Source organism: Stegostoma tigrinum, chromosome 9 (genome assembly GCF_030684315.1).
Source record: "Stegostoma tigrinum isolate sSteTig4 chromosome 9, sSteTig4.hap1, whole genome shotgun sequence".
Taxonomy (NCBI): Eukaryota; Metazoa; Chordata; class Chondrichthyes; order Orectolobiformes; family Stegostomatidae; genus Stegostoma; species Stegostoma tigrinum.
In genome coordinates, this window is record NC_081362.1 from 14,665,306 (window position 1) to 14,683,158 (window position 17,853).

The window sequence follows — 17,853 nt, forward strand, 5'->3', positions numbered from 1 at the left end:
AGGTTAAAGAAATAAGGAGTGTCCAACCAACCTTGATCAGCAGAGAATAATTATCTCTAAGTAAACACACAACTGACCTTTCACCTGAGCAAATTTAAGTACACGCCAGCTTCTTTTCTTGCCAAAGGGTTTTAAACATTGGTGTTACAAATTAAGCACTTTCTATTTCAGGCACTTAAACCACAACTTTAACTACAATAAAACAAAGAGCTAACGATGCTGGAGATCCGACAGCATCCGTGGGTAGAAAACAGAGTTAAATTTGAGTCTCACGAACCTTCCTCAGAATGGCATACTTGGAGGAGATGTGGCACTGAATTAAACACTAAAATAAAACTAAGAACTGTGAATACTAGAGATCTGACACAAACAAATCTGTAATTGCTGGAGAAAACGGACTTGAAACACTGCCTCTGTTTTATCTACACCAGTGGTGTTGCCACACATGCTGAGTTTCTCCAGCAATTTCTGTTTTGGCTTGTTTCACAATTTTAACTTTTGCCTTACCAACACTGAAAGTGGCTAGGATTATCCTTTCACTTCCACAATACACTGTTGTATAATTATTGTATCAGTGATAATGGGAACTGCAGATGCTGGAGAATCCAAGATAATAAAATGTGAGGCTGGATGAACACAGCAGGCCCAGCAGCATCTCAGGAGCACAAAAGCTGACATTTTGGGCCTAGACCCTTCACCGTGGCTTAGTTGGTTAAAGCACCTGTCTAGTAAACAGGAGATCCTGAGTTCGAATCTCAGCGGTGCTTTTGACGTTGCATAATTATTCATGGGATGTGGGCGTTGCTGGCTGGGCCAGCATTTATTGCCTTTCCCTAGTTGCTGAGAGGGCAGGTAAGAATCAATCACATTGCTGTGGGTTGAGGTTTGCGTATAGTTCTGATTATCTTCTAAACGAGACATTCGTGAACGTTAGATTTTTACAACAATTTATAATGGTATGGTGATTATCATTAGACTTCTAATCGCAATTTCTTTTTTTTTTGAATTTAAACTTCATCATCTGCTATGTCCCCAGAACATTAGTATGTGATTCTGGATTATGAATGCAGTGATATTGGCACCACACCACCATTCCCCCAGCCTGCAACAATTAAATCAAATGAGGCTATTCTTAAATAAAAACCAAAAGGAATGCGGTCGCTGTAAATCAGAAACGAAAACAGAGATTGCTGTAAGAACTCAGTAAGTCTGGTAGTATCTGTGCAGAGAAATCAGCGGTAACAGGAAGTGTCACTCAACCTGAAACGTGAACACTGATTTCTCTCCATAGACGTTGCTGGACCTGCTGAGCTTTTCCAGCATTTTCTGTTTTTGCGTTCTCAACCAGGAGTGTGCCGGAACAAAATAATTAGGGACAAGAGCTCTTCAATAGTGCCCTCCTTATGTGTGAATGTATCTGAAGATCTTCTCAAGACAGATGATGCAGGAGAACTGTCTCTCTGTCACGCCATTAAACTGGAGTATCTCAGGCACTACACTTCCCACTTCCCACTTCCTACAGACTAAGGGGGTGGCCATGGGCACCCGCATGGGCCCCAGCTATGCCTGCCTCTTTGTAGGTTACGTGGAACAGTCCCTCTTCCGCACCTACACAGGCCCCAAACCCCACCTCTTCCGCCGGTACATTGATGACTGTATCGGCGCCACCTCTTGCACCCCAGAGGAGCTCGAACAGTTCATCCACTTCACCAACACCTTCCACCCCAACCTTCAGTTCACCTGGGCCATCTCCAGCACATCCCTCACCTTCCTGGATCTCTCAGTCTCCATCTCAGGCAACCAGCTTGTAACTGATGTCCATTACAAGCCCACCGACTCCCACAGCTACCTAGATACACCTCCTCCCACCCACCCTCCTGCAAAAATTCCATCCCCTATTCCCAATTCCTCCGCCTCCGCCGCATCTGCTCCCACGACAAGACATTCCACTCCCGCACATCCCAGATGTCCAAGTTCTTCAAGGACCGCAACTTTCCCCCCACAGTGATCGAGAACGCCCTTGACCGCGTCTCCTGTATTTCCCGCAACACATCACTCACACCCCGCCCCCGCCACATCCGCCCTAAGAGGATCCCCCTCGTTCTCACACACCACCCTACCAACCACCGGATACAACGCATCATCCTCCGACACTTCCGCCATTTACAATCCGACCCCACCACCCAAGACATTTTTCCATCCCCACCCCTGTCTGCTTTCCGGAGAGACCACTCTCTCCGTGACTCCCTTGTTCGCTCCACACTGCCCTCCAACCCCACCACACCCGGCACCTTCCCCTGCAACCGCAGGAAATGCTACACTTGCCCCCACACGTCCTCCCTCACCCCTATCCCAGGCCCCAAGGTGACATTCCACATTAAGCAGAGGTTCACCTGCACATCTGCCAATGTGGTATACTGCATCCACTGTACCCGGTGTGGCTTCCTCGACATTGGGGAAACTAAGCGGAGGCTTGGAGACCGCTTTGCAGAACACCTCCGCTCAGTTCGCAACAAACAACTGCATCTCCCAGTCGCAAACCATTTCCACTCCCCCTCCCATTCTCTAGATGACATGTCCATCATGGGCCTCCTGCACTGCCACAATGATGCCACCCGAAGGTTGCAGGAACAGCAACTCATATTCCGCCTGGGAACCCTGCAGCCTAATGGTGTCAATGTGGACTTCACCAGTTTCAAAATCTCCCCTTCCCCTATTGCATCCCTAAACCAGCCCAGTTCGTCCCCTCCCCCCACTGCACCACACAACCAGCCCAGCTCTTCCCCCCCCCCCCACCCACTGCATCCCAAAACCAGTCCAACCTGTCTCTGCCTCCCTAACCGGTTCTTCCTCTCACCCATCCCTTCCTCCCACCCCAAGCCGCATCCCCATCTACCTACTAACCTCATCCCACCTCCTTGACCTGTCCGTCTTCCCTGGACTGACCTATCCCCTCCCTACCTCCCCACCTATACTCTCTCCACCTATCTTCTTTTCTCTCCATCTTCAGTCCGCCTCCCCCTCTCTCCCTATTTATTCCAGTTCCCTCTCCCCATCCCCCTCTCTGATGAAGGGTCTAGGCCCGAAATGTCAGCTTTTGTGCTCCTGAGATGCTGCTTGGCCTGCTGTGTTCATCCAGCCTCACATTTTATTATCTTGGAATTCTCCAGCATCTGCAGTTCCCATTATCTCAGGCGCTGGTAGATGTTTGGGCGTCTCGATGTAACACTGCATACTGGTGGACCTTGTATCTTTTCCACTGCATTCACATGCCACAACTGCATTGTGCGCCGACAGCATCCTTGAGATTTCACTGGTTGAATATCAGAAATTGAAGGGAAATTGCACACCAAAAGTCCTATCCAAATTTCACAAATATGAGATGTTATTAAAAATGTGAATGCTTGGAGAATCAATTACCCAAATATCCGTGTTAACATTTCAGGTCGAGTGAGGTCACTCGATCCAAGACATTAACTCTGATTTCTCTCCACAGATGCTGCCTGATAGGCTGGGCTTTTCCAGCCAATTCTGTTCTGTTTCCGATTTACAGCATCCGCAGTTCTTTTGTTTCTTTTATAAATTAAACATCCATGACTGTTGCACTCTTATTAACTGTGAATTAGTGCTCAGTTTACACCAAAGGTAACTATTTTATCTCCAAAAGGTTTCTCAACTGTGCTTTCAAGCTCAAACACAGTTCTTACCTTTCCTTGATAATAAAATGTGAAGCTGGATGAACACAGCAGGCCCAGCAGCATCTCAGGAGCACAAAAGCTGACGTTTCGGGCCTAGACCCTTCATCAGAGAGGGGGATGGGGGTCTGATGAAACATCAGCTTTTGTGCTCCTGAGATGCTGCTGGGCCTGCTGTGTTCATCCAGCCTCACATTTTATTATCTTGGATTCTCCAGCATCTGCAGTTCCCATTATCACTCTTACCTTTCCTTGTTTGAGTTAAATATCTAGTACTTAAACCACACAGATGACAATTCAAAGCTCAGCAATTACTTCGCGTCTCAACTTGCAAGCACCATAACATACTTCAGAGGAACGAATATGGAGTGAGAAGGAAGAGTCTGCACAAAAGGTACAGAAATACGCAGCAATACGAAGATTGGTGGAATGCACATGCAAAGTACAACAGTCGTAATTGCTGGAACTGCAATCAACAAATTGTCACACCGTGTCCCCACAACTGCAGTCAGTTTCAGTCACTGCGCTTACAGTCATTTCTTGCTCAAAAGGTTACATGCTGAATGAAACATCTAGCAATTAATAAGCAGGGAAGCAGAAGATACAGGGGAATCACAAAAACTTCCCAGGTGAGTCGCAGATGGGAGGAAATGAAGATCAATTATCTCCGCCTGATACAGGCATTGCCTGGAAGGTCAAAGCAAATTCTGAGCTTCACACGAACCCCATGCCTGTCTGGCAATTATTAAACAGAGAATTTGTCATGTTTCAATTACAACCGTTTATTATGAGGTAAAGATCACCATTATCCTTCTGTTGCGTCATGTACCGCATGTACAGAATATAGGTTTTAGAAAAACAACTTCACATACTCAGAAAATGGCTTCATTCTACATTTGCCTGTGGAATGCTGACTGAATTTATAAAAACCTTCCGTAAGATAGCTCCCCTTTTTTCTAATGTTTTCTCTTTCATTCGTGGTCAGACTTCCATATACATTATTTGAATTTTTATTTCAATCTCATACTCCACATCACAGCCAGCTAAAAAACTCCTTTTTGGTTAGAAAGCATTAAACTCCATTGCATTTCATGAAACGTTTGTGGCAGCTTTGCCCTCTGCAATAGACAGAAGTGGCACCCATTATTAAAGTGATCTCTGACTGGCTAATCCAGTTGCAAATAGTGTACTTTAGCAAATGTCTATAATTCCTAAAATTGACATTGTTAAGAACAAACAACAAGCTCCTTGCTGGATAACCATTTATCCCCTTCCTAGAGACTTACGATATACCATCCATTAGGATCATCCTGTTTCAGTGAGAAGTATTACTGGGTGATTTCAAAATGAATTGAGATGCTAGCAGTGTATGGAGAGGCTCAATCCTTTAGCAAGCACTGATTTTCTCAACTGCACAGAGGTCTTCCACGGTTAAAAGACAATACTCTGATATAGCCCCCAAGGCACTTCCCAGCCTGTGTTGGGGTAGACAGTTAGACATTCTAGCAGTGAATCAAATCTATCCAAAAAGCAGACAATTAATCATGGTAAGTAGAAATCCAATTTTCACTCATTCTCAATTCAATGGCCTTCAGGGTAATGTGTTAGCAAGCTACAAAAATATTTACCAGATCAAGGGAAATAAACACATTTTAAATTGCTGCTACAAAGTTGTTTTTGCAACATGAAAGGCAGCCTAACTGCTTGTACCTAGAGACTGACAATCACTATGTGACCATTTCTTGGAATTTCTCCCAAACCTTTCTTCAGTTAAGGTTTCGTCAAATCTAAGCCAGATTGATGATGTTCATGTTTGTTTCAATTCTAATTCAATTACAAGATTGATACTACTCAACATTTCCAGGTACATTTTGAAACATAATGGAATATTAGAGGACTTGATTAACTCTTAAGAATTTTGGAAACCTTGAATTTTAAATGACCTTTTTGTACCTCACTTCTGGACCCTTCAGTTGAAAAAGGAATGACAAATAAACAAGATTGTAAGGGGATCTGACAAAGTAGGCACAGAGAAGATTACTTGCCCCTGATTGTGTTCCGATGTTTCACATTTCCCAATCTTAACCATTCAGGCCAGGAAATGAAGAGAAGTCTCTTTGCTCAAAATGTTGCGAGTCTGAGGAAATCCCTATTTTAGAAGTTCAACTGTACTCAATAATGGAGCACCATAAAGTAGAGTTGGAGAGCTTTGTTTTGGTCTTTAGGGTCTCAAGGGAAGTCGTGCAATTACTGCAGGCAGTCGATCAGCTTTGTTTGACCTTCTTAATGAAAGGCGGAGCAGGTTCACTGGACCATGTGGTCGGCTGCAGTTTGTATTTCCTATCACCTTATGTCCTACTTTCTCAGTTTCATCTTCAGAGTGAGTGTTAATCCAGAAGTAGATTTCTGTGCACGCATAACTGACCTACTCGAGGAATTTGCTAGGTGAACAATCATGCTTCTGCTTCACATCTGGATCTGGATTTACTGCTGTTCTTGGTTTGAAGGTTCCTTTTTTGTCCAGTAGGAATAGGTTTGGGGACCTTAAATCCTATTCAGCACATCACTCAGACTCTTCCAACTGGTGCCATCATTTCTATTTAGGCTACTTCAGAACAATTTAAATTGGAATGCTGGGGCCTGTGGTCCTGTCACATTCATTCATGACACATAGGTAGGAAATATCAATATAATGGGGCCTCACCCATTTCTTTCTCTTTGTTTTACTTAATTTTCCAGATGCACGGGGAACAATCTATTCAACTGCTTCGATATCCAGTAAATAGCCAAGATGTTGAGAAGGCTGCACTTGGGATACATGTAATTTGGGACACCCTGCTATAGGAAAGATGTTATTAATCTGAAAAGGATGCAAAAACGATTTACAAGGATGTTACCACTTCTGGATTGTTTGAGCTATAAGGAGAGACTGGCTAGGCTAGGGCTTTTTGCCCTGTAGCATATCATGTTGAGAGATGATCTTATAGAAGTCAATAAAATCACGAGGCATTGGTAAAGTGAATAGAGAAGGTCTTTTCCCCAGAGTAGGGAAGTCTAAAACTATAGGCCATGGGTTTAAGCTGAGAGGGGAAAGGTATGAAAGGGACAGAGGATGGTGCTTGCATGGAACAAATTGCCAGAGGAAGAGGTAGAGGTGGGTACAATTACAACATTGAAAAAAGACATTTGGACAGGTACACAGATAGGAAAGGCTTAGAGGGATATGAGCCAAACACAGGCAAATGGAACTGGTTGAGTTTAGGGAAATGGCACGGAGGACTTATGCGGCAAGTTAGGAAGGAATTTGCGTGTCCCCTAGCAGAAGTACTTGTATCATCTATAAACATGGGTGAAGTACTGGAGGACTGGGGAGTGGTGGCTAATGTTGTGCCATTGTTTAAGAAAGGCTGCAAGGAGAAGACTGGAAACGATGGACCTGCGAGTCTGACAGAGATGGCTAAGTTGTTGGAAATGATTCTGAAAGATAGGATTTAAATACATTTGGAGCGGCCAGGATTGATTAGTCATAGTCAGCGTGGTTTTGTGCAAGGAAAATAGTGTCTGACAAACTTGAGTTTTTTAATGAAGTAACCAAAAACACTGACGAGGGCAGAGTGGTAGACATTGTTCACTTTGACAAGGTTCCGTATGGTAGACTAATTAGTAAAGTTAGATCACATAAGATTCAGGGTGAGCTTGCCAATTGAATACATAATTAGCTTTGTGGTAGGAGACGGAGAGTGACACTGGAAGGTTGTGTTTCAGAGTGGAAGACTGTGACCAGCAGTGTTTCATAAGGTTCAATACTGGGCCCACTTTTGTTTGTCACTTATGTAAATGATTTGGATGAGAATGTAGGAAGCGTGGTTCGTAATTTTGCAGTAACACCAAAATTGGGTATTTAGTGGGCAGTGAAGAAGGTTACCAAAGACGACAAAGAGATCTTGATCAATTGGAAAAATGGGAGGTATTGCATTTTGGTAAAATAAAAAGGACAGGACTTGCACAATTAATGGTAGGGCTCTGAGCATGGTTGTAGAACAGAGAGACCTAGGGGTTCAGGTACATAGTTCTTTGAAATTTGTGTCACAAGTAGACAGAGTGGCTAAGAAGGTGTTTAGCAGGCTTGTCTTCATTGTTCAAACTTTTTGAATATAGGAGTTTGGATGTCAAATTGAGGTTGTACAGGACACTGGTGAGGCCTCTTCTGGAGTATTGTGTGCACCTCTGGTCACCTGTTATTGGAAGGATATAATTAAACTGGAGAGGGTTCGGAAAAAGATTTACTAGGACGTTTCTGAGAATGGAGGGTTTGAGCTGTAAAATTATCTGGATAGACTAGGACCTTTTTCACTGGATCATAGGAGGTTGACGGATGACCTTATTGAGGTTTATAAAATTATGAGGGACATAGATATGGTGAATAATATGGATCTCTTCCCTAGCATAGGGGAATCCAAAACTAGGGAGCACGTTTTGAAGGTGAAAGGTGAAAGATTTAAAAATGACATGAAGGGCAACTTACAGAGTGTGGTTCGTGTACGGAATGAACGGCCTAAGAAAGTGATGGTTGCAGGAAAAGTTGTAACGTTTAAAAGGCATTTGGGTAAATTCATGAAAGGTTTGGAGGGATATAGGCCAAGTGCAGGCAGGTGGGACTAGATTGGTTTGAGAACATGGTCAGCACGGACTGGTTGATCTGAAGGATCTGTTTCCATGCTGTATGACTCTAAAACTGACCAATGCAAATTTCTTCAGCTTATTGTTATCGGGGAATACAATAATATTAAACTACATTTTCATTTACTTTTTTTCTGTTGCATTCGACTGTTACAAATAAGAGTAACATTGACTGTTCCATCTGATCTTGTAATTGCCACATGAATGCAGCAGCAACTAGTTCAAAATAATTAGCATTCAATTAACTTATTCCTTATTGAGAAAGCTAATCCTGTGCTCAATTTAAAAAAATTACATATTGTGACATTTAAAGAGTACACTATTCCCTCGGAAAGTTGGCAATGATTGTTGTGCATCTTTATTTTCCATTTTAGATTTTTATACATACAGAAATCTTGCCACTTTGGGATTTACGATAACATTCATAAAGCTAAAGCTTGGTGTCTTATAAGTTGCCAAAAGCTACCATTACAAATACTAGGACAATAGTTCATACCTTAATATCATTTTTGGTCATACTTTTCTAGTATCAGAGAGATTGAACTATTTGATTGTAACTAAGAAACTGGGACGGGAATAAAAACAGACAAACTTGAGAAGATGCAATTTTCAACTCACATTCAATTGCTCAATTTAAGTGCACACCCGTAACACTTGGAATGGCTAAAGTGCATCACAGATTTTGCAGACTCACGAGAGGCCTGCAGCACTTTTGAGTTGAAGAGCACAAAATGAACCAGCAGTAGTGCCATACAAAATGTTTGAACCAAATTCACTTATTACAAAATGTGGCAACGTTTCCAGCTGACAGTCAAAACAGCCAGATCTTGAGCCAGACATGATGGTTAATGTTTGCTATTTGCAACTACACCCATGTTTTGCAAAAACCACGCACTAAACTAAATGAATTATGCAAGCAGCACATTAACCTATGACAAAAAGCAATGAGTTCTCCAAATCAGATTCGTTCTACCGAGAAAATAATGTTTCAGCTAGTCTCCTGCAAGTGTTCTCACACGGAGGGCTATAGCCTAGAAATTACTTTGTACACCAAAACATTTGAGTATGCTCATATTACAATTTTCTGATCACTGCTTTAATTAAGGTATTAATTTGTTTAAGAAGCACCCTGTCACATTCTTAAATTAACAGACAGTATTAAGTGTCTTCATTAACATTGTCAAATCTAAGCTTACACCACTAAATACTAAAGCAGTGATACCATATCATAAATTAATATGCTTTAAAGCAAATTACTACTCCAACAAAGCTCACTCGACTGTAGGCGCAGAAATCATTTGCCTGTGCAGGTGAGCTACACAGGTCTGATGTGCTTCTCAGACCTGATCTACATTTGCGCTCGTCCAGTCCTAATGTGGAAGTGCTGGTGTTGAACTGGGGTGGGCAAAGTCAGAAGCCACCTGACACCAGGTTACAGTCCAATATCTTGGACTATAACTTGTTGCTGTGTGACTTCTGAACTAGTCCAGTTCTAATGCAAGCCAGCAGCTCAATCCTTTTATTAAACATCATATTTACAGCATTGAAACAGGCCATTTGGTCTAATAGATTCCTGCTGGCGTTTATGGTCTACATGAGCATGCTTTCATCTTTCTCCTCATGTACTCAACAATTAGAAAGTCATTACTTTCATGCTGAGGGGCTCAGAAAGTGAAGCATCTTGGTGAATTTGTACTGTAGGACTTCAATAAGATGTAAGCCGGTGGAAATGTTGCACTTACCCGTACTGACTTTTCTTCCCCAGGAGACAGCTACACCATTTGGACTCACGGTGTCACTAAGATTTTAAAAAATAAGAAAATGATTAGAAAAGAAAATTAAAAAGAACTCCCCAAGACAGTTCAGCCATCAGTCAAAGCATTCATTCTAACTAATTTTGACATTTTTTGTAAGATATTAAACTGCAGTTCATTGTTTGCCATATGACAACAAGCAGTCAAATTAAAAATTCATATGGCATGTTACCTCTGGATATCATTACTCTGGGTGACACTAAAGTACTGGACATAAAACTTAAATGTACTCCAAATCAGGGCTTTGAATATATTCTGTGAAATCTTACTCAGTTAATGCTTTACTAAGTTTGCAAAATACCCCAGTAATAAAATAATTTATTACTTACACAAAGTCATGTTCACCCTAACCTCTAACACCATATCTCAATAACTGCCCAGTTGAATCTCAGCTTCAATCTATCCAGTACAAGTAATATTTATGATACTGCAGCTGTTAATTGCAAGAATGGTTGCTTCGACCTACAACCATTGGCGTGGCACTTTCAAAAACAAATGTGTAGTGTGCCAGTTATGTTCAGACTTTACAAGATTTACAGTAATCGAAGGAATTAGAACAGATAATACCAGCTTACATGTCAGCAGGCTCTAGGACTAACTTGACAGTGAATATACCAAATTGCATTTAGTGTCTTTTGCTTGGTAAAAGGTCACAAGAATTATGACAAACCGCTAAAGGGAATCAACAGCCACAACTTACTTTGGTTTACATTACTGCAGCAAGTTCAACCTAATCCATAGCATAACTATGTCTACTCACAGTGCCACATCTTGTTCAAGCCAAACTCAAAATTAATTTGTGGAATAATATTGCAAGTATTTCATTACTGGCTACAATAGTAAGTACGGAAGAATAAAAAATTTACTGCGACATTTCTGGTAATGCGAGGCAAAAAAAACCTTGCATATGCAATTAATAAAGTACATTGATTGTTTAAGTCTGATCAACAGGAGGCTGACTAATGTAAATCAGTCTCTTATGAAAAGCAGCGAAACAAAACACTAACAGTGGACTGATTAGCAGAGCCAACAGTCTAAACACGCTTACCTAAAGAAGCCCTGGTCAATTTTTAAACACGATACAAGAAGTGCAACAGAAACAGCATTCTGCACAAAGCACAGCCTGCTGTAAAAACAAAGTAAAGAGCGTCCTTTTTCCTGTGGGTTGCTGTCCCGGTTCTCATAGCAAGCCTCTCAGCTGGGCTAGCCGATAGCAAGAAAATTACTTCTGCAGAAATCATTAGTAATGAGGTAATTTAAAAGGAGAAGTTGGGTCCCCTATCAAACAACTTTCCCTTGCCAATGCACTTCTGTTTGGGATCTAACCAAGCGTTATTTATTTGCAGGCTACTGGTTAATGGGTCACTTGAGAATTCTAGCACGACAGAAATAGGTTCCACACCACACTTATCCAGCTCCTTCCAGACTCATAAGTTGAACCATGTTTGCTATCCTATGTGACAAAGTTGTCAGAGTGACCCAGTGTTCGAGGTTCTGCTAGGCTTTAATTACCACTAAACAGGTGAGTACATTCAAGTTGTTCACCCGACCTTACTTTTACTCGTAGCTATTACACTCGTTTTTGCAATAGTTGCTTAAACCTTGGTGGGATCAGCTGCATGTTGATGCAGACTACTGAGTCTCAAAGATGATGATACAGCTTTGGCTTCATCCTAATTATAGATCATCATTATGGAATCCCTACAGTATGGAAGCAGGCCATTCAGCCCATCTAGTCTACACTGACCGTCTGAAGAGCATCCCACCAGACCCCCACCATACTCTGTCCCTGTAACCTTGCACTTCCCATGGCTAACCCACCTAGCCTGCGCATCCCTGCGCTTTATGAGCAATTTAGCATGGCCGGTCCACTGATCTGCACATCTTTGGACCGTGGGAGGAAACCGGAGGACTGAGAGGTAACCCACGCAGATGTAATTTTCATTCTATAGTGAATGTACTTTCAAAAGAGAGGTTCGAAAATCTACTGGAATTAATGCCATTACCTGATCCTTCATGATGTTATTTTTGGGCATAATTTAAGACAAGATGCAAATGTCAAACGAGGTGGATTTGACATTTCTTTTTGCAATTATTTGTGCGCAATAGTCAGATTTCAAAATGATGAAAACACTTTCTCTAAAGGAAATCTCCGTTCCCACGTATGGTTTTGGGCAAACCCAGTGGATGAGGAAACTGCCCTCTTGTGCTTCTTTCTCTCATCTCTGAATCACAAGCTTATGAATTCAGGTTCTACTCCAAGATTTGTACAGAAAAGTCAAGCCTGACACTGCAGGCACACGGTCGTGGGTGGCGCTTTTCAGGTAAGATGTTCAATCTGGCTGCCTGCTCATATTGATAAAAGAGAGTTGCCAAGATACCATTTCAAAGACGGGTGGCAGAGGGTGCGCACAGACACACACACACACACACACACGCACACACTTTATTGGTTGCAGGAGCCTGGTTGTCGCATTTCCTGTGCTATTACAGTGATCACATTTGGAAAGTACTCACTTGGCAGTGTAATCCCTGTGATGATTGACAAAAGCACTGTATAAATGCATATATTTTGAACTCCAGTCAGAACAGATAGACTGAAAGCTCTCTCTCTTTCCAACTCTTTTATGCAGCAGGAAATCCAACTATAAATAATTTTCCCAGTGCGTAGAAGTGGAAAGCTGGATTGACCATGCACATTAACAGTTCTTCAGAACCGTAGCAACCACACATGAAATGGAATGGTTTCTGCCAGATCGCGGATAGGACATTGCAATTGGTCTCAGTGTCCCTATGCTGGGGAAGGTTGTGTACTGGGGGTGGGGCCGAACAAGTTAAAACTATTCCACATCAGGGCTTTGAATAAATCCTGCGAGACTTCAGTTAAAACACTTTACTAAACTTGCAAAGTACCCCAATACTAATATAATTTATTACATACACAAAGTCATACTCATTCTAACTTCTAATTCCAGCTGTCAATAAACAGCCTGTTGGGTCTCTGCTTCGGTTTATCATAGAATCCCTGCAGCGTGGAAACCGGCCACTCAGCCATTTGTCCAAACCACCCCTCCGAGGACCATCCCACCCAGCCCGACACCCCTGCCCCACTCTATCCCTGCAATCGTGCATTTCCCACGGCTAATATATTTAGCTTGTGGATCTTTGGACTGTGGGAGGAAACCAGAGTGCCCGGAGGAAACCCACACAGACACAGGGAGAACATGCAAACTCCACACAGACAGTCAGCCACCCAAGACTGGAATTAACTCAGGTCCCTGGCACTGTGACGCAGCACGACTAACCACCGAGCCACTGAGCCACCAGGATACACAGTAAAAACAAAGAAAGAGTTTTGACGATACAATTTGGAATCGCTCCTCATTTCTAACCTGTGTGGATGTGTTGCATCATTATTCCCTCTCACGTTTAGTAACTTATAAATTCACTCTTAAGCATACCCACAACCGAAAACAGGTCTTCCACACCTGCCCTACCTAATTCCTTCAGAATTTTAAAAGGCCTCTCTCAGGTATCCTCTTGCTCTTCTATCAAGAGAAGAGAGCCCGGTCTGCCGAAGCTTCGCCAAAAGCTGCCTCCTCCCAATATTGGAGATTTTCCACACTTTCTCTCAGCTTCTGTTGTACAGTTTTTCCAGGACACTCTTTTGCAAAAGCTGGAGTGAGCTCAAGAGGAGCCAAGCAGAAATAGATGGTGCCACTCAGCCTCTTCGTTCAGACTGTTCAGGAATTAGTTAATGGCTTGGGACCAAATATGAGAAGTCATTGCTGAAATCATTTTTAAGAGAGTGTTCCTACAAACACTCAAGACTCCTTCCAACAAAATTTACCTTCATTGCTATATTGAAGGGAAAGTAGACTTGCCTAAAACTCAGCCCATTACCTATTGTCCTCAACTCAAATTGAAAGGTATAGTTAAACACCAACTGCAAACAACTAATCTGGATTTTAAATACAGTAATACACACTAAACAAAATACTGAAGTTGATTACTTAGAGGTAGCTAAAAGTGTGAATAATCGGATTGAGGTGTACAAAATTATGAAGAGCTTCAACAGGATACATAGAAATAAATGTTTCCCCTTACTCGAGGGATCAATAGAAGATTTAAGGCAGGCATTTTGGAAGGGATTTAAGGAAGAGTGTGGGTGAGTGTATGGAACTTACTGCCTGAAAAAAGGAGGGCAGAGGCAGGGAACCCTTAAGATGTTCAAGAAAAATTTAGATGAGCTCTTGAAATGTCACAACATAAAAGACTATGGGCCAAGCGCTGGGAAACGTGATTCGAATGGTTGGGTATTTGATGACTGGTGCAGACATAATGGTCCAAAGGCTGGAATACTCTATGACTAAATACTTTTCAAATGAAACTCACCATCTTTTACTCAAAATGAATAGATATAGTAACTATTACGCAGGGCAGATGTGTCAAGCTTTTACAAGGACCTCTGCAAAGATGATGACGACTCTCCATTATTCTGTACTTGAATGAAGGACTGGGTGCAGTTTTCTAACGCTTTTCAACTTTATCTTTGATGTCTCAGTTGTTTAAAAGGCTGTTGTGTTGCTTCTTGATAGCTTCTGTTTATGTAGCTATTGTGGTTGCATCTTTTTTAATGAGCTGAACTGAGCTCCACCTTTGCATTCATGCCACATTGAATGGATCACAACAGAGGCTCTATAGTAACATGTTACTATTGTTTTACTTCACTAGTTCTCTCCCTTGTGCAATTTAGATCGAAAATGTCCTGCAAGACTGGGTGGTCCTAATTATAAATTTCATACTGTATTTGCAAGTTGCTTTTGAAATTTCTCTTACTTTGGGAAATCTGCATGTTAGTAGTTGTCCTACAAGAGGTTAATGCTCTACCATTCCCAGTATTGCTCGTAACATCTTCCTTCAGTCGCCATCACCCACCCTGACTCCAGTACCTCTGCATGCCCTCTACACTGCCCACTCACTTGCTCAGGCACCTCACCACCTGCACCAAAATGAACAGCTGTCCCACCCACTTTGATCTCCCTTAGGATCGTCCTCTCTTTCAATCCAGGAGGAAAGCAGTCTACTATTGAAAGAAGACTAGGGAAGAAAAAGTCTTGATGGGTGGACGGTTTCTTGGCATTCAGCTCCTCACCCAGGATTCCCACTGCCTTGGGCACCTGACTGCCCATGCCCAAGCTGTTGGATTGGCATTGGAGGTTGCTTTTGACTTTCTGCGCTGGGACTACGAGAGTAGATCAGCTGCTTAGATTTGGTGCTGTCAGCTATATGAGCCATCTGGCTTGGTGTCTGCTAAATGGCAAAGAAAGAACAGCGAGCAAACAACACGATGCCACAGAAGGCTGTGGAGGCCAGGTCATTGAGTACCTTTAAGAATGAGATAGATAGGTTCTTGATTATCAAGGGGATCAAGGGTTATGGGGAGAAAGTGGAAGAATGGGTTGAGGAACTTATCAGCCACGATTGAATAGCAGAATGGACTCAATGGCCTAATTTCTGCTCTTATGGTCTTATGAAAGACAGAAGTTACAGGAGACTGGTATCTCTGGCCAAGGGAGCAAAGCACACAAAAAAGGTAAGGCAAGGCAAGGCAGGGATGTTGTGGAATTCGAGGTGGGCTCAGAGTAATTGAGCACCACAACAGTGAGCAAAGACCCTGCAGATGCAGCCTGGTCCAGTTCATGAGCTATGTGTGTGACCCTTGCGTGATTATTGAATCACCAATTGGAAATCCAAATACATTACATTTACTGGTTGCCCTTTATCTAGTCTGCTTGCCAGTTCCTCCAAAGAATTCTGATAAATTTGTCAGACACAATTTCTCCTTCATGAAGCCACGCTGATTCAACTTTGTTATATTAAGCGTTCCAAATGATCCACTGTTACATCATTTAGACTCTAATATTTCTAAAGGAGGTTAAGAAATAAATAGGCTGATTTTAAAAAATGAGATACACTTCTGAAAAGAGATAGTGGTGAATTTGTGGAATAAAGGAACATCAATAAGTGAATGTCACAAAGGTACGTGAGACCAGTTAAACTCTCAAAGCTCATGATTCACTGTATATCACCTTGCAATTGATTCACCACGAGGAGGAAGATAAACAATAGCTGACCATTCCCTGAGCTACTTATACAGCTGGCTCGCAGCTCATGAAACCAAACATGCTTTGAGTGGAGAGGATGTGAACCTGCTGAAATCTATTTGCACCTGAGAAAATAAAAGATAAGACAAAGATACTGGATTTTGTTGCGTTATTATTAACCACAATTAGCAGTACATCAAAGATGTGAAACACATAGCACATCTCCAAAACACTATTCATGGTGAGTGAGAGGATATTGATTAAGTAATGTATGTTACAACATATCACCAATAATACACAATGTAAGAAGTACCACAGTTGTGTGTTTTAGAGTCTGCCTGGCTCAAATTATTTGCTTATGGTCACCTAGGTGAAAAATATTGCTGCAATCGTGCCTAAATTGTAAGTTCAATACATAGTGAAGTGTGTGTTCCACAAGCAGCAATGAGTGAATAACCAGATATCTGTGTTCTAGAGTGCAGGTGGAGGAGAACTGGTAAAACTCCACCTCTCAGCTTGCATCAAGGAATTACTTAACACCCTTCTGTGCAACTGCAACAAGCCAACAGGTTTCTCTATGATTTCTTCCCCAGGTGATTCACATCCAAAAAAGAAAAAAAGCGCAGCAGTCCATCAAGGTGTCAAGCAACTGCAGGTGCTCAAGACCTGGAGTAGGGCTTACAACATGGAGTAGGGGAGAACACACGTTAGGGTTCAGGTGCATTATCACTATTACCATCCATTGCCAATTCCTAATGTGAAATGTATAACCTGGGACCAAAGTCTCAAAGTAACGTGGGGTTGAGGTCACGAGCCAGATTAGTGGGGGGGGGGGGGTGTCAGTTCCTCCCTGAAGGGCATTGATGAAACAGCCAATGATAAATGGCAACCATGGTAAATTTTCAAGTGGCAGCCTACAACCTGCCAGATTAATTGGATTTCATTTTGCAACATGCCCTTGTAGAATTTCTGGGTCCTTAGCGACAAGGAGGTGACAAGTATGATAAAGGTTGGGGCTGAAGGGAAGGCTGGAGAAATGGTAGCACCATTGGATGAGGCTGGAAAAATGGGTCCATCAGTGGGATTGTCCTGGTGGGTTACAATGGTAAAGGATAGAGGCAGACAAGCAGATGATCTTTATTTTGGATGCAGTCAAGCTAGACTTAAACATATTTAGATCAAATTCACTTTTACTGGCAGTGGATGAAAATATTTTCTCACATGACAAATTTCCTAAAAAAAAAATTACACACTGAAGTTTACATGTGAAGCGATTTACAAGTAAAATGCATCACATACAACCCTTGTATTTTTACAATCATACCTGACAATCCCTGGATTAAATCCAGCTTGCATTTAAAACCTGATGAGACCTGGAACCATGTAGTTCCACGTTCTGCTCTTGTGCTGTAACCCATGTGCCACTTTCCCAGCATGCCATTTCATCTTGGCATAGAGGAATGCTATCAATGTTGCGAAACATACAAAGTAGGGAGGGAAAAGCTGATCAAACAGAGGGACGTCTTTATTACTGATCTGAAGCTTATTTGGCAGCTG

General features: G+C 42.2%; 1 protein-coding gene and 1 non-coding gene across 5 annotated transcripts in view; one reads left to right on the forward strand and one right to left on the reverse strand.

Annotated features, from left to right (window-relative positions):
* The window catches only part of LOC125454902 (ras and Rab interactor 2-like), a 136,276-nt gene that overhangs the window by 63,106 nt on the left and 55,317 nt on the right, over positions 1 to 17,853 (reverse strand). For 2 of the 4 annotated variants that reach the window (XM_059648355.1, XM_048536184.2), the window contains exons 1-2: positions 11,238 to 11,403; positions 10,118 to 10,173 (exon numbers count right to left, since the gene is read on the reverse strand). The gene's annotated coding sequence lies outside the window, so the exon portion shown is untranslated. Of the gene's footprint in view, positions 1 to 10,117; positions 10,174 to 11,237; positions 11,404 to 17,853 lie in introns of those variants that run through there. The other 2 variants (XM_048536182.2, XM_048536181.2) reach the window with 1 other exon arrangement.
* trnat-agu (transfer RNA threonine (anticodon AGU)) lies at positions 694 to 773 on the forward strand. The gene has a single exon. It is a non-coding gene; the product is annotated as a tRNA-Thr (tRNA).